The sequence below is a fragment of the Mus caroli genome, unplaced genomic scaffold (genome assembly GCF_978045245.1).
Source record: "Mus caroli unplaced genomic scaffold, Mus_caroli_1 scaffold_19, whole genome shotgun sequence".
Classification (NCBI taxonomy): Eukaryota; Metazoa; Chordata; class Mammalia; order Rodentia; family Muridae; genus Mus; species Mus caroli.
The window spans coordinates 23,869,590-23,896,610 of record NW_028227274.1 but is presented as its reverse complement, the minus strand read 5'-3'; positions in this window follow the sequence as shown (position 1 = coordinate 23,896,610).

Sequence of the window (27,021 nt, the reverse complement as noted above, 5' to 3'; positions counted from 1 at the left end):
ACTCTAAATTCTGAATATCTATGTTCCAAATGCAAGGGCAGCCACGTTCATTAAAGAAACTTTTGTAAAGCTCAAAGCACACATTGCACCTCACACAATAATAGTGGGAGACTTCAACACCCCACTCTCATCAATGGTCAGATCTTGGAAACAGAAACTAAGCAGAGACACAGTGAAACTAACAGAAGTTATGAAACAAATGGATTTTACAGATATCTACAGAATATTTTATCCTAAAACAAAAGGATATACCTTATTCTCAGCCTTCATGGTACCTTCTCCAAAATTGACCATATAGTTGGTAACAAAACAGGACTCAATGGACACAAAAATGTTGAAATTATCCCATGCATCCTATCAGATCACCATGGACTAAGGCTTATCTTCAATAACAGCATAAATAAGACAAAGCCAACATTGACGTGGAAATTTAACAATACTCTCCTCAATGATACCTTGGTCAAGAAAGAAATAAAGAAATAAATTAAAGACTTTTTAGAGTTTAATGAAAATGAAGCCACAACATACCCAAACTTATGGGACACTATGAAAGCATTCGTAAAAGAAAAACTCATAGCTCTGAGTGCCTCCAAAAAGAAACTAGAGAGAGCATACACTAGCAGCCTGACAGCACACCTAGAAGCTCTATAACTAAAGGAAGCAAATTCACCCAAGAGAAGTAGATGGCAGGAAATAATCAAACTCAGGGGCAAAATCAACCAAGTGGAAACAAAAAGAACTATTTAAAGAATCAACCAAACCAGGAGCTGGTTCTTTGAGAAATTCAACAAGATAGATATACCCTTAGCCAGACTCACTAGAGGGCACAGGGACAGCATCCTAATTAACAAAATAAGAAATGAAAAGTAAGACATAACAACAGATCCTGAGGAAATCCAAAACACCATCAGATCCTTCTACAAAAGTCTATACTCAACAAAACTTGAAAACCTGGATGAAATGGACAAATTTCTAGACAGATAGCAGGTACCAAAGTTAAATCAGGATCAGATCAATGACCTGAACAGTACTATATCCCCTAAAGAAATAGAAGCAGTCATTAATAGTCTCCCAACCAAAAATATCCCAGGACCAGATAGGTTTAGTACAGGGTTCTATCAAACCTTCAAAGACGACTTAATTCCAGTTCTTCACTATTCCACAAAATAGAAACAGAACGTAGTCTACCCAATTCATTATACAAAGCAACAATTACTCTGATACCTAAACCATATGAACACCCAACAAAGATAGAGCACTTCAAACCAATTTCCCTCATGAATATCGATGCAAAAATACTCAATAAAATTCTTGCTAACTGAATCCAAGAAAACATCCATCATGACCAAGTAGACTTCATTCCAGGGATGTAGAGATGGTTTAATATATGGAAATCCATGAAAGTAATCTACTATATAAACAAACTCATAGACAAAAACCACATGATCATCTTGTTAGATGCTGAGAAAGCATTTAACAAAATCCAACACCCCTTCATGATAAAAAGTCTTGGAAAGATCAGGTATTCAAGACCCATACATAAACATAATAAAAACAGTAGCCAACATCAAAGTAAATGGAGAGAAGCTGGAAGCAATCCCACTAAAATCAGGGACGAGACAAGGCTGTTCACTTTCTCCCTACCTATTCAATATAGTACCTGAAGTCCTAGCAAGAGCAATTAGACAAAAAAAGGAGGTCAAGGGTATACAAATTGGAAAGGAAGAAGTCAAAATATCACTATTTGCAGATGATAATATAGCATAAATAAGTGATCCTAAAAATTCCACCAGAGAACTCCTAAACCTGATAAACAGCTCCAGTGAAGTAGCTGGATATAAATTAACTCAAACAAAATAATGGCCTTTCTCTACACAAAGGATAAACAGGCTGAGAAAGAAATTAGGGAAACAAAAATAGTCGCAAATAATATAAAATATTTTGGTGTGACTCTAACTAAGGAAGTAAAAGATGTGTATGATAAGAACTTCAAGTCTCTGAAGGAAGAAATAAAAAAGGATATCAGAAAATGGAAAGATCTCCCATGCTCATGGATTCTCAGGATCAATATAGTAAAAATGGCTATCTTGCCGAAAACAATCTACAGATTCAATGCAATCCCCATCAAAATTCCAACCCAATTCTTCACTGAGATAGAAAGGGCAATCTGCAAATTCATCTGGAAAAACAAAAAACCTAGGATAGCAAAAACTCTTCTCAAGGATAAAAGAACCTCTGGTGGAATCACCATGCCTGACCTAAAGCTGTACTACAGAGCAATTGTGATAAAAACTGCATGATACTGGTATAGCGACAGACAGGTAGATCAATGGAATAGAATTGAAGACCCAGAAATGAACCCAAATGCCTATGGTCACTAGATCTTTGACAAGGTAGCTAAAGCCATTCAGTGGAAAAAAAAAAAAAAAAAAAGAAAGCATTTTCAACAAATGGTGCTGGCACAACTGGGGGTTACCATGTAGAAGAATGCTAATTGATCCATTTTTACCTCCTTGTACTAAGGTCAAGTCTAAGTGGATCAAAGAACTCCACATAAAATCAGAGACACTGAAACTTATAGAGGAGAAAGTGGGGAAAAGCCTTGAAAATATGGGCACAGAGGAAAATTTCTGAATATAATAGCAATGGTTTGTGCTGTAAGATCAAGAATTGACAAATGGGACCTCATAAAATTGCAAAGCTTCTGTAAGGCAAAGGACACTGTCAATGAGACAGAAAGGCCACCAACAGGCTGGGAAAGGATCTTTGTCAATCCTAAATCAGATAGGAGACTAATATCCAATATATATAAAGAACTCAAGAAGATGGACTCCAGAAAATCAAATAACCCCATTACAAATGGGGTACAGAGCTAAACAAAGAATTCTCAGCTGAGGAATACTGAATGGCTGAGAGGCACCTGAAAAAATGTTCAACATCCCAAATCATCAGGGAAATGCAGATCTAAGCAACCCTGAGATTCCACCTCACACCAGTCAGAATGGCTAAGATCAAAACTTCAGCTGACAACAGATGCTGGCGAGGATGTGGACAAAGAGGAACTCTCCTCCATTGTTGGTGGGATTGCAAGCTTGCACAACCACTATGAAAATCAGTCTGGTGGTTCCTCAGAGAATTGGACATAGTACTACTGGAGGATCCAGCAATACCTCTCCTGGGTATATATACAGAAGATGTTCCAACTGGTAATAAGGACACATGCTCCACTATGTTCATAGCAGCCTTATTTATAATATCCAGAAGCTGGAAAGAACCCAGATGTCCCTCAACAGAGGAATAGATACAAAAAATGTGGTACATTTATACAATGGAGTACTACTCAGCTATTAAAAACAATGAATTTATAAAATTCCTAGGCAAATGAATGGATATGGAGGGTATCATCCTGAGTGAGGCAACCCAATCACAAAAGAACTCACATGATATATCCTCACTGATAAGTTGATATTAACCCAGAAACTTAGAATACCCAAGATAAAATTTGCAAAACACATGAAACTCAAGAAGAATGAAGACCAAAGTGTGGACACTTCACCACTTCTTAGAGTTGGGAACAAAACACCCATGGAGGGAGTTACAGAGACAAAGTTTGGAGCTGACACAAAAGAATGGACGATCCTGAGACTGTTGCACCCGGCATCCATCCCACAATCAGCCAACAAACCTAAACACTATTGCATATGCCAATAAGATTTTGCTGAAAGGACTCTGATATAGCTGTCTCTTGTGAGGCTATGCCAGTTCCTGGGAAACACAGAAGTGGATGCTCACAGTTATCTATTGGATGGAACACAGGGCCCCCAATGGAGGAGCTGGAGAAAGTACCCAAGGAGCTGAAGGGGTCTGCAACCCTATAGGAAGAACAAAAATATGAACTAACCAGTACCCCCAGAGCTCGTGTCTCTAGCTGCACATGTAGCAGAAGATGGGCTAGCCGGCCATCATTGGGAAGAGAGGCTCCTTGGTCTTGCAAACTTTAAATGCCCCAGTACAGGGGAACACTAGGGCCAAGAAGTGGGAGTGGGTGGGTAGGGGAGCAGGAGTGGGGGAGGGTATAGGGGACTTTCAGGATAGCATTTGAAATGTAAATGAAGAAAATACCTAATAAAAAATTGGAAAAAAAAACCAATGAGTTTATGAAATTCTTAGTCAAATGGATGGATCTGGAGAAAATCATCCTGAGTGAGGTAACCCAATCACAAAAGAACACACATGATATGCAGTCAATGATAAGTAGATATTAACTGAGAAACTTAGAATACCCAAGATATAATTCACAAAATACCTGCAGCTCTGCAGCTCAAGAAGAAAGAAGACCACAGTGTGGAAACTTTGATCCTTCTTAGAAGGGGGAACAAAATACCCCTGGTAGGAGTTACAGAGACAAAGTGTAAAGCAGAAACTGAAGGAATGACCATCCAGAGAGGGTCCCACCTGGGGAGCCATCCCATAAACAACCACCAAAACCAGACACTATTGTGGATCCCAAGAAGTGCTTGCTAACAGGAGCCTAATATAGCTGTCTCATGAGAGGCTATGCCAGCACCTGGCAAATACAGAAGTGGATGCTCACAACCACCCATTGGAAGGGGCACAGGGTCCCTAATGAGGGAGCAAGAGAAAGGTCCCAAGGAGCTGAAGGGGGAGGTGATAGGGGATTTTCTGAGGGAAAACTTGAAAAGGGGATAACAGTTGAAATGTAAATAAAGAAAATATCTAATAAAAAATTTAAAACAGAATAAAAAAAGAAATCAGTAGTCATATACAAAAGACAAAGGGGCTGAGAGGAAAATAAAGGAAACAACACCTTTTACAATAGCCACAAATAATATAAAATATTTTAGGGTAACTCTAATAGAGCAAGTGAAAGATCTATAAAATAAAATAAAAATGTCTTTGAAGAAAAATTGAAAAATCTATCAGAAGATGGATAGATCTCCCATGCTCATGGATCAGTAGGATCAACATAACAAAAAGAGGCATTCAACATCTCTTTATGGTCAAAGTTCTGTAGAAATTAGGCATAGAAGTGAAACACCTCAACATAATAAAGACAATTTATAATAAATCCATACCCAGTATTAACTTATATGAAGAGAAATTCAAAGAAACCCAACTAAAATCAAGAACAAAACTTTTCTTCATAAATATTCAATGTATTTAAAGTTCTATCTAGAGCAATAAAACAACTGAAGAAGATTGCATGGATACAAATTAGAAAGGATGAAGTCAAAGTATATTTATTTGTAGACTATATAACTATCTGCATGAGAGAGCCTAAAATTTTCCCAGGTAACTCCAACAGCCAGTAAATATTTTCAGCAAACTATCTGGGTACAAAATTAACTCACAAATATGACTTAGAGAGAAATCAGGGAAGCAATACCTTTCACAATTGCCTGAAATAATACAACACTTCTTGGGATAACTAAGCAAAACTGTGAAGGACTTACGTGATATAAACATTAAAATAAAAAAAATATCAGAAGATGGAAATATCTACTATGTACGTGAATCAATAGAATTAACATAGGAAAAATGTCCATCCTACAAATTCAATGCAATAACTATCAATCTGCCACCAACATTATTGTCAGATATTGAAAGGACAATTTTCAACTTCATATGGAAACATATATACACGCAAATGCATACACACAAAGGAAGAAAAAAAGAAAGAAAGGAAGGAAGGAAGGAAGGACGGAAGGAAGGAAGGAAGGAAGGAAGGAAGGGAGGGAGGGAGGGAGGGAGGGAGGGAGGGAGAGAGAGAGAGAGAGAGAGAGAAAGAGAGAGAGAGAGAGAGAGAGAGAGAGAGAGAGAGAGAGAGAGAGAAAGAAAGAAAGAAAGAAAGAAAGAAAGAAAGAAAGAAAGAAAGAATAGGATAACTAAGTCAATCTTAAATAATGAAAGAAATGCTAGAGGTATAATCTTCTCAGACTTCAACTTATACCACAGAGCTATAGAATTAAGTAGAGCATGAATAGACAAAAAGCAACCAGGTTTATCAATGGGCTCAAAATAAAAACCCTGGCCATTTTCTGTCAGTTCTTGAAGCAGATCCTCTGCCACAGGGCTCCATACTCAAATAGTGTTGGAAAGAAGTGAGTCTCCCAGGAGTGTAGCCAGGCCTGTGCGCCCAGGTAGGTCCACCACTGCTGCTCAGAGTAACCTGCCCAGAACTCTCAGGACACAGGAACTGAGAGGCAGCCTGGGACAGGAGTCTTCCAGTTTCCATCTGCACTCAGAACTGACCCTGTGCCACAGCTGCATACACAAATACAGCCAGGAGAGAGGTAATGTCGTCCCAGCAGTGCCTACACACCTGCATGCACAGGTAAGACCCCCCACTTCTCTTCAAATTCCTGGCTCAAGAGGGATCCTCACAAAGCCATCAGGACACAGGAACCAAGGATCAGCTGGGGACAGGATCGTTCTGGTCTCTCTCTGCACTCCAGAGCTGACCCTGTACCACAGCTCTCCATATCTAAATTCCTTCTGGAGAGAACTGGTCTCCCAAGACTACTGACACAGAGGCTTACAGGACAGAGAAGACACAGTCAGAGACAGTCAGACTAGCTAACAGCAGAGATAATCAGATGGCAAAAGGAAAGCACAAGAACATAAGCAACCAAAACTAAGGATTCTTGGCATCATCAGAACTAAGTTCTCCACCACAGCAAGCCCTGGTTACCCCAACACACTAGAAAAGCAAGACTTTAATTTAAAATCACATCACAAGATGATGATAGAGGAATTTAAGAAGGGCATAAATAACTCCCATAAAAAATACAGGAGAACACAGGAAAACAGGTAGAAGAACTTAAGAAATCCAAAAAAAAAAAAAAAAAAAAAAAAAGCCGTTAAAGAATTACAGGAAAAACAATCAAACAGGTGAAGGAACTACAAAAAAAAAAAAAAAGCCAATATCTAAAAATGGAAATAGAAACAATAAAGAAATCACAAAGGGAGATAACACTGGAGATAGAAAACTTAGGAAAGAGATCAGGAGTCATAGACGCAAGCATCACTAACAGAATACAAGAGATAGAAGAGAGAATAACAGGTGTAGAAGATACCATAGCAAACATTGACACAACAGTCAAAGAAAATGCAAAACACAAAAATCTCACCCAAAACATCCAGGAAATCCAGACACAATAAAAAAAACCTAACCTAAGAGTAATAGGTATAGAAGAAAGTGAAGATTCCCAAATTACATGGCCAATGAATATATTCAACAAATTTGTAGAAGAAAACTTCTCTAACCTAAAGAGTTACTAAATTAAAATGGAATACAACTCTAATCAACAATCAAAGTATTTCCGAAGAGGAAACACAAATGGCCTAGGAACACTTAAAACTATTTAGCATTCTTTGTTACCAAGGGAATTCAAATTAAAAAAGCAAAAGTACTGTGAATTTTCATTTTACATATGTCAGAAAATCCAAGATCAAGAAAACAAAAGTTCATGGTGGCTAGGATCAAAAGTCATGGAATATTCATCTATTGCTTGTAGGACTACAATCTTCTACAGGCACTAAGAAAATTAGTGTGTCAGAACTTCAGGCGTCCAGTAATCAATCTTCATAAAGACCCAGCTCTCTTAAGCACATACTCAAAGAATACTTCATGCTATTACAGAGATACTTGCTCACCCATGTTCCTTACTGCTCTATATGTAAAAGGCATAATTGAGAAAAATTCGGATGTTCCTTAACAAATAAATGGACACAGAAAATGGTGAACATTTACATAGTAGAATATTACTAAGCCATCAAAAAGAAATCACAAAAATCAGAGGTAAATTGATGGAATTAGAAAAAAAATTCTGAATAAGGTAACCCAGGAACAGAAAGACAATACTGTATGCATTCACTTATCTGCTGACATTAATTATGTTGCCAATGACAACCAAGCTAAAATCCTTAGAACTACAGAAGATAAGGATAGAGTTAAAGACTGAGGTGGAGGTAGAATAGTCATAGGTTGATGGGGAAATGCTAACAGAAAGATCAAGTGGGGAGTGCTGGGGAAGATGGGATAAAGGAAGGAAATATGGAGAAGAACAGCTAAAATTAAGGGCTATTTGAGAGATAGTATGAAAACCTAATCCAGTGAAAACTTTCTAAATTATATTCATGTATAAAGGTGATCTAAATGAAATTGACAAATAATGAAGAAATCAGAGCCCCAACTGGATATCTGTTGTTACCAAATGAAGCTCCCAGTACTGGGATTGAATTACATCTAATTGAGTTGTTGGCCAAAGGTGTGTGATAGGAATCCTCAAACTGCCCATGACTACATAACTCATTGAATGTTGAGAAGTCAAGTTGGTACCTACATAGAGCCTTCACCTCTGCATGCCAGTATCTTTGACACTGGCTCTAAACTTGTAGGTCTCAATCCCTTTGATAGGCCAAACAACCCTATCACAGGGATCATATATCATATATCCTACATGTCAGATATTTATACTAAAATCCATAATAGGAGAAAAATTAGAGTTATAATGTTAGCAAAGAAACAAATTTTATGGTTTGGGGGCAGCAAAACATAAAGAACTGTCCCAGTTTTAGGTTACAGAATTAGAAATGTTGAAAACCCTGGTCTATACTATAGGAGGTCTGCATGCTACCAAAGGAGAAAGGTAAGCACAAATGCTTTGATCTTCAATGGCCTTCTGCTTGCAAGATATGCTAGAACAATGCTGGCACAAAGTTTGTGGAAATAACCAGCCAGTATCTGATTTCACTGAAGGTTCCCTCCATGAGATGGAAGCTCTACTTGACACTGCTTGAATAACCAAGAACCTTAGACTAGATTGTCTAGAGACCTCAGGTAAAATCAAATGCTACTGTTATAATCAAATAAACTAACAATGTAGCAATAAATAATTCCTAATCATTTTCAGATGTACTTAAAGATCAGTGTGTCTTCAGCCATATCTCAGAAGTTTCCTCTTGCAGCTGGTGGTAACAAATACAGAGACCCACAGACAGATATTATGCATAGAATGAGATATTCTGGAATACACAGACATAAATGGGATGTCTTCATCAAGTTTCTTCCCTCATGGTTCAGGAAATACTACAGAGCAGAAGATGGCAAGAGTTTAAAAGCCAAAGGTGATGAAGAACACCAAGAAAAATAGACCCTCTAAGTGAACATTACTGATGTACATATGAACTCACAGAGACTGAGACAGCATTCATCAAGTCTTAATGTCTTTATAACAAATTGGCTCTTAGAACTGAAATGAGAAAAATACATATTCGCTGTTTTGAACCCAGAAGTTGTTTCCAAATGAAATCAAATTACAAATAATTTTTTTTTTGTTTACATTGAAGTTTTCTTACTGGCGAAACAAACTCCTCTTTTGGGTAGGCTTCAAGCCCAGTAATAAATGATCAATGAAATGAACTCACCAGCATCTTTAATGGTTCCTAGTCTCATAAGGCATGACAAGTTTTTCTTCTGTTTTTAATTTTATATCTTTTTATTTTGTAATTTATTTGCATATTTTTCTCTTTACCATACAGGCCTGTGGCAAACATTTTATGGCTTCCAGTTTAATGATGTTATAGGATTCCTGAGTGGGAGAACAAGTGGATCTCTGTGTCTGTATTTGATCATGTTCCTTTTCTTTGGCTACTTCCTTTCTGTGTGTTTTGTGATATTCAAAAGTATTAGATTTTGTTTTATCTTATTATATTTTATTACTATCCCTTAAAAGGCTGCTTATTTTCTAATGGAAGAACTAGGTGAGTCCATATGGGAAAGTCGGTTGGGAGGAACGCAAGGAAATGGAGGGAGGGGAAACTAGAATAAGGATATATTATTTGAGGAGGAAATGTTATTTTCAATAAGCAATATATATATAAAATTTGGATTTTAACAAATCTAAAAATATTTCTTTGAGAAAATCTGCTAAGAATATTGATGTGGTTTTAATGAGGATGTGTGAATATTTGTTTTCCTACTGATGGAATTCTTGAGGAAGATTGTTAGTACACCTTTGCTGGGGACTCCTGTAACTTTGAAAGTCTCACATCATCTTCAGTGTGTTTACCTTCTCCTTCTGCTATGGCTCTGGATCTGAGCTTTCGCTTGCTGCCCAAGCTCTTTCTGCTGTCACACATTTGCTCTGACATCATAGACTCTAACCGTGTAAAACAGTGAGCCCAAATGAATACTTTCTTTTATGAGTTGTGTTGGGCATGGTTTTATTGTAGTAATAGAAAAGTAGCTAAGACAAATATGATTAGACAATTTAATAACTGGCTTAAAATATTGTCAAATCCCACATGTCACAGACTTTTTCATTTAATTTATATAAAGGAAATTGATTTATATATGATAGAAACCACCAATACAAAAATGGGAAAAAATTAGTCTTGACTAGTCTCTTCATCATGGAAGCATTTACAAGAACAAGGTAACTCATATTTTTTAAAATTTGAAATTCACCAATGAATAAAAAGCAAGTAGCCAAAGTTGCCTAAATATTTGAGGTTATGGAAATGTTCAATTACACCATATTGGGGCACAAAGACATTCTTGGCAGAAGGGTAAAATGAACATTTCTACAATAGGAAATGCTAGGAAGAATACCAAGGAGCTCGTCATCCTCTTGCACTGTAAAAGCATGTGTGTACATATGAAACTCACTTCAAAGTTTGCTCCATAGACCAAATTATGACTTTTAAGAATCATATCGTAAAGGGAATGGCAATATGGAATATCACTCTGGGAAAACACTGAATAGTTTCTTTAAAGTCAAACTTATATTTACTGTATCAGTCAACTGTCTACACCAAAATATTCAACCTGTAAAATTAAAAACTGCTTGAGTTCTCATAGCAGCAACATTTATAATTACTGAAAAGGTGGAGTGAGCACGAATGTCCTTTAATAACTGGATGGAGTAGCACGCTCTGATAGAGCATTGATCTTACCATGGCCTGGGCACATCTCCAAGGCATCAAGCTGAGTGGAGTGAGCCAGTCTCAAAGGTTCCATGCTATATTACCCCATTGATGTGACATTCTGGAATAGAAAAGAACATAGTGACAAAGACCCCAGGGGTTAGACTATTCTAGAAGACGTTACTGCGCATGGGTAGCAGGAGTCTGGGAGAGACATGCACACTCTGCCCAGCTAAAGTGAAAGCTCAAACTAGAAAGAGTCAGAGAGTTGAGCATTGAAAATAAGCTTAAATTAGAGTATTCTAATATATTTTTTTAAAAAAAAATCTATAAAGTCAACAATCCTAATGGAATGTATGTGTGTTGAGAAGCAGTTTACCTCTATCAAGAATCATGTTAGCAAACTCTAGAGCTCTTGTATTGGGGGTAAAACGAAATGTAAAACCCTATAAAAAGTTTAGTTAGAGGGGACAAGGGAATAATTAAGACTATTGCCAAATAATTGAGTCATAATTACATAAAAATATGAGATTTGAAAATGATTACAATATCATAAAAATATTACACACATAAAATTTCACTCCAGTAAATAACTTTGGTAACATGAATAACAAAACTTTATCATCAAAAAATAGACTCAGGAGAAAACGAAAAAAAAAAACACTCACTAAAACAAATAATAATTATTTTACCTACTTCAAATGATGCCAACAGCCCTCCCAAAGTTGATAGACCCAGATACTTTATGGGACAACAAAAAATTAGTTGAGATGATATGTTCTCATGTTTTGGAACTTAAATGTGTGACTCTATTCTCCCTATTTCTGAGGTAGAAGAAATCGGTAAGTGAGAAAGGACACTATTAGTAAAAAGTAGGACAGACATCAAGTCCTGGCTCTATCTCTTACTCATGGTGCTATGTCATATTTGAAGCAAGTCTGTAGTCAGATCTCACTGTTTTTCATGAGTGAAGAATAAATATCAGGCATGAACATGCCTTGTGCATGCATGAGCATACTCAGTGAGTATTTCCAAAGTGGTGGCAGCACCTAGAATCATGAGGTGTGAATTTAGCAGAGGTTCATAGTACAAAACATCAGGAAAGGTCACCTCTTCCAGGTACTATGTTAAAGACAGTAGGACAAATTGTGCTCATTTTTGAGTCCATAAGATTATAGATTGAAATTTGTATGTGGAGTACACATGGGGCAAGATGGAAAATAGTTCATTGTCACTGCTACATAAAGAATTGATCAATTTTGAACTTGTGAAGATTCAGTCCTCACATTCTAATTGTGAACACTAAGAAAGCCTGTGTGTGTGTGTGTGTGTGTGTGTGTGTGTGTGTATGTGTGTTCATGTGTGTACAATTCACTTCAAAGCCTACAAAAACCAACAAACTATGACATTAAGAATCAAAAGACCCAGATTCACAGCTTTGGGGTCTAGCAAAAGAAGAGCCAAGAAATTGTGATTACAGAAATGTAGTAGATATTTTGGATACAAATTGCCCCCAACTGGTATTTAAATCCCTGGTCCTCACCTAGGGGCACTCTGATGGGACACTGTGGTACCCATATGGATAAAGTGGATCTCTAAGGGATGGGAAGGACTGTGTGATTTATATTCCCAATGGCTTTCAGTACCCTGTGCTTCTTGGTCATTGAAACATAAGAGACTTCTTGTACCTGCTTCCTCAGTGCACCTATTCTTGCATTGATGCCCTCACCATGATATTGGGCCTACATCAACTTAAATAATGAAATAAAATGACCAAATTTTATTTCTTACTTTGCATTTTATCAAGAATCCCTACAACCATCAAACCCAGGCACTATTGCATATGCCAGAAAAATTTTGCTGACAGGACCCTGATATAGCTCTCTCTTGTGACTCTGTGCCAATGCCTGGCAAATACAGAAGTGGATGCCCACAGTCATCTATTGGATGGATCACAGGGACCCTAATGAAGGAGCTAGAGCAAGTAACCAAGGAGCTAAAGGGGTCTGCAACCCTATAGGAGGAACAACGATATGAACTCACCACTAACCCATAGAGCTGTGTCTCTGGTTGCATATGTAGCAGAGGATAGCCTAGTTGGGCATCAATGGGAGGAGAGGCCCTTGGTATTGCAAAGATTATATGCCCCAGTACAGGGGAATGTCAGGGCCAGGAAGCGGGAGTGGGTGGGTTGGGGAGCAGGGTGGGAGAAGGGTATATGTGGCTTTGGGGATAGCATTTGAAATGTAAATGAAGAAAATGTCTAATAAAGAATTCACTCATAGTATTGAGAAAAGTATCTGATACAGAATCCAAAAGACACCCACACACTTCAATATGATGGGAAATGAGGCAGGAGGCTGGAACTATGTGCCAGAGCTGTAGGAAGATAGTGTAGATGCCATTTAAGTTTCCCAAAACCTCCCCTGTACTTCTTGCCTGAGTTCTCAAATATCAGGCCTGATGACTTCCTGGGGTAAAAGGCATCAGATGTAGAGCTAGGTGAGCTCCATCCCATCAGTTGGAAGAAATTGATGTCTGGAGACCTCTGATTGGTATTCCATAATGTGATTCTTTTCAAAGACAGGAGCCTTCTTTGAAGGCCTAGCACAGGCTTGGGTACTACGTATGGAAAATAGTGTACTTATGTGGCAGGAAGAGTTACATTTCAAATGGAGAAATAGGAGGGTTGGGAATCTATAACCCACTCAGAGTGAATCCACTAGTATTCCCCATAGGCACTGTCTCTTACATGCCTTATGGCCTGCTCACTCAATTCTTAGGACCTGACTCTCCAATTAACTGTTGGTGAACAACATAAACCCTTTCTACAGCACCACAGCAGACATGTGGCAAGAGAACTGAGATAATGGAATCTGTCCTTTACACCACCCCGTGCTGGGGTTGCCAAGGCCCAGACTGGGTAGCTGTTGTTTGTCAACTGCTTACCATTACTTTTGCAGTCACGTGATATATAATTTCAAGTCACATAGGTGAATGTTCACTGTGAATTCCCATTTCATGGCTCCATGCCCAATAGTGTCAAAGACAATGACAGAATCATGAAACAATATTTAGTTGGCATGAATTCTGTGCCTGTTCTTTCTTGTGCCAAGCAACTCATTGTATAGTTATATCTCCTTCAGGATAATGCTAACATTACTTGGCATGGTTACTGGTCCTATGACAGGTTTTGGCTCAGCAGTATTCTAGGGATGAAGATACACCCCATGAAGTGGATGGAAGGCTCACACCATGTGAGAACTGACCATCTGGGGAGTTTTAGTAGGTGCTGAAGTGAGTTTCCTTAGTGTGGCAATAGCAGCGCCCCTAGGAAGTGAAGGGCCTGAACTCATCTGTCTCAGAGTGTCTTCCAATTTTTTCCATGTTTCCTCAGTACCCGTTAATTACAATTCTTTCTTCTCTGTGCTCCCTGACTGTTCTTAAACCAGCAAATACTTTCTCCAAAGGAGCTTGCTACTCTTCCTGAGCATAAGCCTGATCTTGATATAGCATACCCATTCATACCAGTCACCTGAGAAGCTCTGCCCTCTCCTACTACCATTGTGGTTCTGGGTGTGAAGTAGCAAGAAAAAAAGTTACATGTTTCATTAATGGTAATCAAGAGGTGAACTATACCCTATATTTCCAACTTATTATCAAAAGACTTTTACACAGAAGTACACAAAATAAGGAATAGAGGAGATTAGTTCAATAGTGAGAACAATTGGATATTCTGATTGATGTTTTGAAGATGGTTTTCCTATGGATTCCAAGGTGGCTTTGGCCTTAAGACTCTGCTTCCATAGCATTCTACGTGTCACCCACTAGTTTCAAAACTTAGAGTACTCTCTCAACATCACTCATCTTGTCCCAATGAAGCCAGACAAGGCAGTCCTCTCCTACATAAGTGCATGGGACTGCAGAACAGTTGGTGTATGCTCCCTGGTGGTGGCTTAGTCTCTTAGCTCCCAGGGTCTGGGTTAGGTGACACTTTTGGTCTTCCTGTGGGGTCTCCATCCCCTTCATCTCCTTCAATCCTCCCCTCACACTTTCATAGGGTCCCCTGATCTCAGTCCAATGGTTGGCTAAAAGTTTCTGCATTTGTTTCAGTCAGTTGCTAATAAAGCCTCTCTGAGGACAGCCTTGCTGGGCTCCTGTCTGTATACACGACATAGCATCAGTAACAGTGTCAGGGTTTGATGTTCACCCATGGGATGGATCCCAAGTCGGGCCAGTTACTGACATGCCTTTCCTTCAGTCTTTGTTGAATTTTTGTTACTTCATATATTTTAGACAAGAACAATTCTGGGTCAAAAATATTGAAGGTGGGTGGCGACCTCATCCCTCTGCTCTGGGCCCTGTCAATCTACTGGAACTGGATTGTTCATGCTCCATCTCCCTACTCAAGGGCATTTCCACCAAGGTAGCCCACATTGAGTTCTGGCACCTCTCACTTTCCAGGTCTTCAGGATTTTCTAGCAGTTCCCCCCATTCCAACTCCCAGCAGCTGCATGTTACCATTCATTCTTCTGGACCTCTAGGGACACTTATCTTGGACAAAGAAGCCAAAATCATACAGTTGAAAAAGGAAGGCATCTTTGACAAATGGTACTGCTCTAACTGGCAGTCTACATGTAGAAGAATGCAAATTGATCTGTATTTATCACCTTGTACAAAGCTCAAGTCTAAGTAGATCAAGGACCTCAAAATAAGATCAGATACACTGCATCTAATAGAAGAAAAAGCGGGAAACACCCTTGAACACACTGGCAGAGGGGAAAATTTCCTGAACAGAATACCACTGACTCAGGCTCTAAGATCAACCATTGAGAAATGGTACTTCATGAAACTAAAAAGCTTCTGTAAGACAAAGGACACTGTCAATAGGACAGAATGTACAGATTGGGCAAAAATCCGTACTAACTCCTTATCAAATAGAGGGATAATATGGAAAATATATGAAGAACTAAGGAAGTTAGACTCCAAAAAACCACATAACCCAATTAAAAAATTTAATACAGAGCTAAACAGAGATTTCTTAGCAGAATATCGAGAATGACCAAGAAGCACTTAAAAATGTTCAACATCCTTAGTCATAAAGGAAATGAAAATCAAAAGTTTCCTAAGATTACAGTTTACACCAATAAGAATGGCTACAATCAAAATGTCAACCAACAACTCTGCTGATAAGGATGTGGAGAGAGAGGAACACTCCTTCATTGCTGGTGGGATTGCAAACTATTACAGCCCATCTAAGGTACATCTAAAAAATGTTCTAAAACTTATCATACTACAAAGTCTTGGAAAAGATCATCCAAGCCGTTTTTCAGATCTGGATCGCAGGAAAGAGATTGAATTTGTGTCAGTCACAGGGACCATGGAGCTTCGAAAAGAGGGAGGTGGCTGAATGCCTTTGATCTCCTCCTTTATAAACAGATAGCCTGCAATTTAGATTGCTTTGATGTTGTTTAAAATATAAATAACTTAAGCACAGTTGACATATCACTACTGTGGAAGTCTCAGACAAACTTTCTTTCTTCTGCTACTGGAATCCCATTATGACCTGTGGGGCCTTTGAGGTATACTTATACCTACACCTTAAGAAACCTTGAAATCAAATTACCAGAGAAGTGAATGAAAACACAATGTATGATGAAAAGGAGTGTGACTGTTGCCAATTAAAATCACATTAAGGTGGGGCATTATAGTAGTAAGTATTTATTTTATTTCTTTTAATTTCTGTTGGCATATTGCTAGTCAAGAATGTTGTGGCTTTAGTTTACCAATATACATGCCAATCAACTGATAAGTGAGAAAAAATGTGGAATGTTTACACCATGGAATATGATTCAGCTGTTACAAAAATGAAATCCTGCGATTACAGATAAATGGATGGAGCTAGAAAAAATATCAGCTGTTATAAGGTAACCCAGTCCCAGAGGTATAATTATTATATGTATTCTCTTATAGGTGGATGTTGTCTGTTAAGACTTTGATAAGCAATTTACAGTCCATAGAAGTTAAGTATAGAGTAAGAGACTGAGTGGCAGTGTTGGATCTCCCTAAGAAGAGGAAGTAGATTAGGTAGTTATGGATGGCAAGGGAAGGGAACTGGAATGGGAAGAACAATGGGAAAGAAGCAAAAGGGGGATGAGGAAGGGAGTATATGGGGAGACAGCCAAAACTAAGGGGCACTAAAAAGATCATATGGCAAACTAATACAGTAAAAGTTTCTAAAATATATGAAGTTGATGTATAAGAAGTCACCAACACAACATGAAAGACAGAGCCACAACTTGACACACTTGACACCAAATGAAGCTTCCAGTCCCATAAATAGGTTATGACTAATCAAATTATTGCTGAAAGGAATTCTATGGGAAACCTAAAACAACCAAGGCTGTTGTCAAGGCCATTAGTTGCTCTCCTATTGACAGTAATGCTCTTATCCCTGAGGTAACATGTACACAATGTATTGACCATAGAGAGTTAGAGCTGGTGCCTACCTAAGAGCCTTTACCCCGATAGTCTAATGTTCATGGCACAGGAAGGTACTCAGCTCACTAAGAAAGAATAAAAATAAACTCCTGGGGGGCTGGAGAGATGGCTCAGTGGTTAAGAGCACCGACTGCTCTTCCGAAGGTTGTGAGTTCAAATCCCAGCAACCACATCATGGCTCACAACCATCTGTAATGAGGTCTGATGCCCTCTTCTGGGATGTCTGAGGAAAGCTACAGTGTACTTACATGTAATAAATAAATAAATCTTTAAAAAAAAATAAACTCCTGTCCAGGTAAAAACTTTTTGATTTATAATGGTGATCTTCCAGCACTCTATGTGAGTTCAATAGTGGCACAATGTTATAAAAGTAACCAAACAAGATCTGATACGTTCTAAGGTCCACTCCATGAGATAGAACAAGTACTCAAGATTGCTCAGGTGGCCAGTAACATAGTGCAGGGACCTATAGTGAATCCAAATACTACTGTTTTGATAATGGCCCATAGCAATAAAACGACTTCTATTTTTATCTTCCTACATTCATAGGTGGGAACCTGGAACATCCAGAGAAGCTTTATCCTGCAAGAGATAGGCACAAATACAGAGATCCACTGCAAGTCAATATACAGAGAGTGAGAGACCTTTGAATAATCACTCCTAAATGGGATGTTCCATCAAATCCCTTTCCTCAGTGCTCAGGGAATTCGGTATAAGAGAGGGCAGAAAGAGTGTAAGATTGGAAATGAGTTCAGGACACTAAGGAAGCCAGAGATTCTAAATGTGGCCCATGCACACATGAAAGCAAACACACACTAAGGCAGCATGCACAGGAACTACATAGGTCTATACCAGATGGGATCCTAGAGGTAAGAGGAGAATTGGTCACAAGCCCACATTCCTAACACAGAAGGTATCTCTAACTATTCATAACCTGCAAATGAAAGATTGGGTTTCTCCAAGGTAGTCTCACTGGGGAATCCCCTTTTACGATTAGGTCTCATGTTTATCAGAAGACGGGCTCCACAAAACTAAAGAAAAAAAAACCTTACAAATCCTTTGTGTATGTAGTTGTTTTTTTAATGGGATTCCTATGTGAGCAAATATATGTGTGTCTGCAACTATGGGGGTTTTGTTTATTTTGTTTTTGTCCTTTTCAATTTTGTTTGTATTTGTTTATCTTATTTTATTATTTTTCATTATTCTTTAGATGCTTGCTTTCTTCCTATTAAGAAACAGAATTGGTGTAGATCTGGAATGGGAGCAGGGCAGCACAGTAGTGGGAAAGAGATACTGTAATCAGAATATATTGCATTTGAAGAAACTATTTTCAATGGAAGAAAAAAGGTAAAAATCTTTAAAGCATATAGAAAGTTATTATAAAATTCACTGCTATTAATTTTTGTTCATCTAGAAGGGCCTTGTAAGCTACCTTTTAGTATTCCAGCTTTTAAAACGCCCATGCTCAAAACTTCTGAGTCTTCTGGCTTAGCACCAACCTCTGGATTCTTGCCTGCATCAACTTCCTTTCTATGTTATCATTCCTGACACTGAATATGCATGTGAGTGATGGGTCTTACCTCTAAGTTCCTTAAGAACTACTTATATATTTGAAACTTAGCTATGATCCAGCTCATGTTTCTGTTCACTGTGTTTCATATGTTCATGATTATTTGAAAAATATATTGTACCTTAGACTTAACTCCAGACACAACTGTGGTTACTTTGTATCTGTAGATGACTGGTAACAGTATCTTGAATTTTGTCTGTAAATCAGCATTTCTCAAATTGAATTAGGGACTCAAAGTCATCTTTCACTGAATTCTAATATGTGAACTACTAAGAACTATGTAAAACTCATTTCTCATTTATGTTAATTATCAGCTTTTCTTGAAGCTGATGTTCAGAATTTCTGTGCATTTTATTTTCAAAATTAACCTGTATACTTAGTATATGACTTCCACCACAAATCATCACACACAGTTTAAAACAACACAAACTTATCCTTTCAGTGTTCTGGAGACCAGACACCTAAAACTAAAGTGCTAATAAACTGAAGCCCTCAGACACCTTGTAAGAAACATCTTTGCCTATCCGAGGTTCTAGAGGATCTGCCCTTACTGGCTTCTTTGAGTTCAGGATGGCAACTCTACTTCATATAACTTGTTTTCTGTATCTTAAAAGGACACTGTATTTTGGATTTAGAATCTACTAAGATCATGCAAGCTGATTTTTTTATCTTGACATCATTAAGTTAACCTTGTTTTTAAATGTAAAGAGTTCTTTTTGATGACTGATGAGGTTAGGTAAAGGGCTCAGTGGTAGAATGCTTGCCTGCCATGCACAAGGCGCTAGCCTTGATTCGTTTTTGGTCTTCCACAATTTTATCAACATATATTCTGAATTTTGATTGTCTTTACTACTCATTCCCCACTCTCACCCTTCTACCTTTTGTCTAAAACTTTTCTTCTCAACAGCAGTCTTCCCATTTTGATACTTCTCTTTCCTTTGACCTACTGAGTCCTTGTGCTCAGCTGCATGATCAGGAGCAGGAGTCATTTACTGGAGCAAGCATGATGTATTTGTGACTACACCTCTAAAGGAAATGATGCCCCCTTTTCCCTTTGCCAATTAGTTGCCTGCAGTCCCCCAGTGAGGGGTGGGACTTCATGATCTCTTCTCTGTATGAAAAATTCTCAGTGGACCCAGTCTTGTGAAGGAAGATTTTGTGCAGGTAGTTCTAAATTTAGTGAGAGTAATGACCATAGCATGTCCTAGAGATACTATCTTTATCGCTCCTCATTAACCATTAGCTCTTATGTTGTTTTTCTATCTTTTTCTGTGCTTTTCCTTGAGCACTACAGTGAGTAATGTTACTATTCTTGTTTAGGGCAAAATACAAGCATAAGTATTTAGAAGAAAATTTGGCAACATGACCATTTACATATTCTACATTTTAGGTGAAGAGCATACTGCTATTCTGTAGGTCACCAGGCTACTTTACTTTGGGGGAAATGAGATAAATGTTGAAACAAGATACATACTGGTACTTAAGACTTAGGAATCTGTCTGTTGTCTAAGAGTATCAACTATAACGTAGTGCAAACCATCCAGATACATTTCCATTCCATTTGATCTGTACTGTACTATGTGTAACAACTAGTCGGAAGTACCATGTAAGGAGGTGCATGGCTCATCATTTAGGTTAAATATTCACTATCTTAATTTACCTCTTTCCTATCATGTTTTCTTCTAAGAACACTTCACACATGGATTTGCTTTCCCAGTTTAAGGCATGCATCTCTGTTTGACTACCCCTCTGATCACATGAGACTATTTCTTGACTTATTTCTTACCTCCTTCAAGTATTTATGCTTAGTTTTCATACCCCAACCTCCTGTTATTGTTGCTCCAGGCTGGGTGTATAGTGTTCTTTCAATAATCTTTCTCTGTAGGTCATATCTCTAATCCTTTTATCGTTTTGGATCCACTCCAATTTATCAATGTCTCCTTCTAAAACAAGCAGTCCAAGTGCTCCATGAAGTGCTGTGCACCTTGGTTTTAAGGAGAGAGATAACAGCTATTAACAAGAAAGTCAAGGGATTTTCAGAAACACACTCTGGAATTAATCACAAGCATTAAGGTAGCCTTCCCTAGTGTCTTACATACTCTTTTGTGGCTTCGACAACGGCATTAATTTCTTTCAACCATCAAGAGGAAAGGATAAATCAGATAGTTAAAAGTGTATTAGTTATGGCTAAAAATACTAGAAGTTTGAATTTATTCCATTTGTGCCTGGGCAAGCACATATGTTCTGCATGTATCTGTTAACTCATTTCATCCCATATTTTTCAACTGTACAGATGAGAAAATGAGGGGTATGAGAAAGTAGGAAAGTTTGGAGGTCTATTAAAAGGTTAAGTGGATTTGGAAGATGGATTTGTAACTTAAGGCACTTGCTATCAATCTGATGTGTTGAGTATCTCTGGAAATACCATAGAGGAAGGCAAGAATGGGCCCCAAAAGTGGTCATGTCACATGTCACACCTCTGAGCATATGTGTGTGTTAAGATAAAATCCTAAGATTTAAGAATAAGTTTATCTGCAGCATCTATGGGATATGGTTAGACACTTAAAAAAGAAACTGTGTTAGTTTAACTCCTAATAAATACTATGAACATTACTTCATTTAAAGGATGCTTCACTAAACACTGAGTTTACTCAGCTATTTTATTTTCTCCAAAATGTTTTGCCTGTCTAGACTTGGCCTTTGAATTAAGAGTAACCTTTCTAGTGGGTCATTACCTTAAAAGGTCATTTACTCTGTAACCAACCCCTAGGGTGCCATTCAAAAGGGGTAATTTCTCAGTGTCCATAATGAGGTCTTCCCACAGCTTTAACTATTGCTTTTTAAAATTCCCCTTTTTTACACAGTAAGCTGTAGATATATTTTCAATTGTGTGCAATGAAATCACACACACACACACACACACACACACACACACACACATATTCTTTATCTATCCCTGATCCAAGTCATGTAATTTTTATAAAAAAATTTCTGCTTAAGAACTCAATCATAACAATGAAAAAATAACAATGGAGAAATCCCAGGCTTAGGAAAATATGGAATAAAGATGCCCATCAGATTTTATTATGTGGAGATAAGCTTTTGGCAAAGGCAGAAGGTTCAAACCTGTTTATATAAAAGTACCTGGAATATTTTTGAAACTATATTAAAAAGCCCCCAGACCACCTGGATCAAATTTCCACAGGTCAGAATCTAGAATTTAGTATTCTATATTAGAGTAGTAATAACAAAAAGCTTGAAGAGAATACTTGCTTTCTCACTTGAATTTGGGTCCTGGACTATTGACCAAAATCTATTCAAGGGAAGCACCCTAATGTTGGTAATAGTAAGGACACCCTGGTTTGCATAGTTTTCTTTTTAATTAATTTGCTATTCTAGTGATAGTGAACACTACTCTAAGAATTAATCACTAACTGGTTACACAGTCTACAATAAAAACAAACAAGAAGTTAGACTTAAATTTACTCTCTAGTACCTACAGTAAGCCACCAAAGTATTAACAATTGGACTGACCCAGGTATCTGAGTAATTCTCCAAACCCTTACCTTACAGGAAGTTGGGAAGTCTTGATAGCTATAGAAGATAAGCCAATGAGAACAAAATACTATAGGGAAAGAGAGACAATGAAGCTAAATTAACGTTACTCTAACTTTCTTCAGTATCCATGGTCCGTATATAGTAAGTCCTCCGCCTTCTCAGCCTTAGATATGTCCTAGAATTGTATCACCATATTTCAATGGCTAATTGTTTCATTATTGGCTGAGTGACCAGCAACATAGTTGTTCATCTACCTGTGCCTCAATGTTCTTAGCTACAAAGTGAGTTATTATGATGATTAAGTATGTGAAATTCTCTACAGACAAGGAACTATTTCTCTGAAGTCATCAATGTCTCATAAATGTCAGCATCATTGAAGTATGTAACTCCATAGATGATGATGATAACTATGATGATGATGAAAATGATATGTGTGCATGTGTGCTTGCTTGCCTGCATGCATGTGTGTGTGTGTGTTGATGGTTCAGAGAGAATCTTAGCTAATAAAAATCACATGCAATGGGTAGTTCACAAATTAAAAGAATTCCTAATAATTGCACTTATTTATTTTAAGAACATGATTTTAATATTTAGCAGTTACAACACAGGCACTGGTATGTGCTCAGTGTCCACATTTTCTTCTTTATCCCTCTCAGTGGCTCCATGACTTGTGAACACTTTCCTTCATCCTCTTTAGAGAGATGAGCAAACAGAGTAAAAAGTTAAGTAAGTTGTGTAAACTAACAGAATCAACTAAGCAAAGATGATGATCTATCTTCCTGCTATGTTTCTCCAGATCCTCTGCTTAAGGCCTCTACTTTCTTGTCATTCTGCAGGTAGTGTTCAAAACAAAATTTCACATGAACAAACTACAGATTTAATATATATTTTTAATATCTTCCTCTGATGCTTCTTTGACAGGTCTTCACTCTCTTCCACTGGATACCTTGATTTGCAACAACAACCTGCCTTCTATACTGTCCAGTAGCTATACAATTCTAACATACAAGACCCTTCTCACACTCACTGGCATATGAATTAAACCGTATGCAAAAATTACTTTCCCATTCATAATTCAATTGTCATTTTCTGTCCTCAGCTATTAATGAATGCCGAGATAGCTGACTATAACATTTATAGTAAGGAATGTTACACAGTGAGAAAAATAATCTGCACATTTCTGGAGGATTTTTTTTTCCCATTCAGTATTGGTTAACTGAACAGTTACCACTTGGAGTGTTTGATTTTTGAAAAGGTGAAATAGGATTTGGCCTGGACTTGGGAGATATCACAAGGTGAAAAGGTCCCTGTGTTGCCCTTGACATAGCCCATAAACAATGGCCAGAGTCATATTCTAAGAATTCACACATTCAAAAGTGAAAAGGGGGAATGTGCCCAACCAAGGAAGACAGGCTTTGGGGAGGACAAAGGCGGCCTTTCATCATTTTATCACAAAAGCCCGAATGTGATTGCAGGAGGGTTACTGTGTGTCATCTCTCCATAGCAGCCTGCCCACCCCTTCCTTTTTTAAAAAATAAAATTCAAGAAAGAAGCATTGTGGTTTAGCTGACAGTCACTGCCTGTGCTACATGGGCTCTGTCTCTTCCCTAAAGCCACACTGAGGTGTTGTATAGCATGATATTTGCAGACTAAAGAAGGTGACATTTTCAAGATAAAGACAGGCAGCCCTGTGGTAGGATCAGCTGTCTGGAACTGGGTTCAGTTAGAAATGATTATTTTCCAGTTGTCCCGTCATCTGTTTCTCTTCCTAAAAGGTTTTTCCTTTGGGGAAAAGTCTCCAGATGCACTTTAAAGTGCTATCTACCACACACATCCCAAACCTGGCAGGGAGCCTGAAGGGACTGAGAGAGGCTTTTCTATGGAACATAACATCCAAGCATTAACAGTGAAAGCAGATCCTGGCCTCTCTGCATGATGCCTGGCTGGATTCAAAAATTCCTTTGAGTCTCCTGTGTGAAGACAGCCTCTATGGTCAAGTCAGAACCATTCTACAGCCTGGGGTTCCAGACTGAATAAAACAGGAAAAAGGTATACGTCAGGGAAGCCCAGCATCCATCTCAGATTTCTGACTGTGAATGGATGCCATCAGCTACCTACACGTCTTCTACATCTTCCCTGTATCTTCAGGATAGACTATACCCTCAAACTGAGAAGCAAAAACATCTCATCCTTTTCAAAGTTGATATTGTCAAGTATTGAATGTGTCAAGTATAGAAATCAAAAAAGTAGTCAACATAATTATCTTGACTGTTGTCTCTTCTTGAATATGTATCTATACATGCATATGAAATGTGTATACATACCCTAATGAATATATGGAAATGTGTAAAGATGAACAAAATTATCCTCTAAAAATGACTTATTGTTATTCATAACATAGGATATGAGAATTAGAAAGATTTTCCCAAAAGCATTGATCTAGTAAGAGCTGAGAAATCCAGAGGTACAACTGTCTCAGAATCTGTAGCATGTATTTTTCAATGTGCTAGCTCTCAATTCTAATAATATAGGGAATGCAATAGGGGCTTGAAGCAAAACATAAACTCTACTTGACTTGAACACAGCATAGCCTATATCTTGATGGATAACCTCCCAGTACTCCTAGGCAAAAGCAGTTCTACTCACTTTCCTATGGCCCAAAATTCTTGCCCTTCTGTGTGAACCTCTCGAGCTCCACATTTCATATGCATCTGTGCTAGATGAAATGTTCTAGAGTCATAATCTCTAGAACAGAGCATCTAACATCATAGGAGAATCTATGGTCACTGTGTTTTATTGTTTCTATGCTCAAGGTCCATGAGGTACTGGCATCTTCAACTAACATTTTATCTACGGCAATCACAAACTAAGTTTGTGAAGAAAAAAATTACCCTAAACCCTGGAGGCATTTATGAAACATAGAAATAAAGATATTTGATTAATACATAGGGTTGAGAAAGAACAGCATTGCGACACTTGGCATGAAACTGAAGTAAACAGCATAAACAAATGTGCACAGAACATGGGGACATTGGACAATTTTAACAAGAGAGTAACCCTATGGTTGAGATTTCACTACAAGGGCTTCAGGGAGTCATAATGTGGGTCTGTCTTGTAGATATGCATACTTTTTCAATCAAAAAGTTGCTACCTGAAGACTTCTACATCTGAGTATCTAAGTCAAGCAGGTTGGTGCACATACATGATTCTGGCTACTCAGAGGGATGAAGTCAGATGGATATTTGAAGACTTCAAGATCAGCCAGAACAACATGGCACAAACAGATAAATGAAGGAAGAAATTAATATAAAATACATAAATGCCATATTCTACATGTTAGAAACACCCCCCGCCCGCGCTCGCGCACAAACACACACACACACACACACACACACACACACACACACACACACACACTCACACTCACACACACACACATTCACACAAACACACGGAGTTTCTTTTTCACACACACACTGAAACAGTGAAGCATGATTTGGGAAAATGTTTGAGATTTGTTTTAATAAGCACAGTATGAACTGCAGGAAAATAGGAGTAGACATAAACTTGGTCAGATGTAGAAAACTGTAAAAACTGGTACAGTGACACACAGAGATTCATAATAGCATTTTTCTGCTTTTATTTATATTAGCATAATTTAAATAATGATCACTTATTTAAGATCCTCATTTCAAGAAAAATATTAATGATTAAGGTTACCAGGGAAGCTTATTTGGTTACTATGAACTGAAACAACAATGAATCTTTCATTAAATGAATAAGTCAAAATAAAATTGTCTTGCAAGTTAGCCCTGTTGCTTCAGTAATTTAGAGTACTATAATAACAGTTTGCATATACATTGAGCCTTGCTGAAAACCATTCCAATTGTGTCATCACATGATCTTTGGGGAGATACTGACAGCAGCTGTGACACCAGAAAAAGTCTGCCTTAGTTGGTCCCTAATAAAAACTCTGGTGAATATCTCAGTCTCTTTTCCTGACTTCTGAATTTCTTATAGCAGTTGAAACGTAGGCAGGGCAGAGTAGAAATAACACAATGGTAGTGATTCTTACTAGTATCACAGGAAACACCAAAGCCTAAAATATTGCACAGGTGCGACTGTTCATTAGAGGGGTTTCTGTACATGACTGAAACTAATAGAATGAAAATGTGTGAATGTATATGTTCATATGTCTGTGTGTGTGTTCATGTGGGTGTGTGCATGTGTGTGTGTGCATCTGTGTGCGTGTGTGTATGTGTGTTTGCATGTGGGTATGTATGTGTGTGTTTGCATATATATTTGTGTGTGTGTGTGTGTGTGTGTGTGTGTGTGTGTATTAGTAGTGGGATTATGACAGTGACTTCCAGGATGTGGTCTGACTAGTCTGACAATGACTGTCTCCTTATATAAAAGCCAAGAATCTGACACTTGTTCAATCC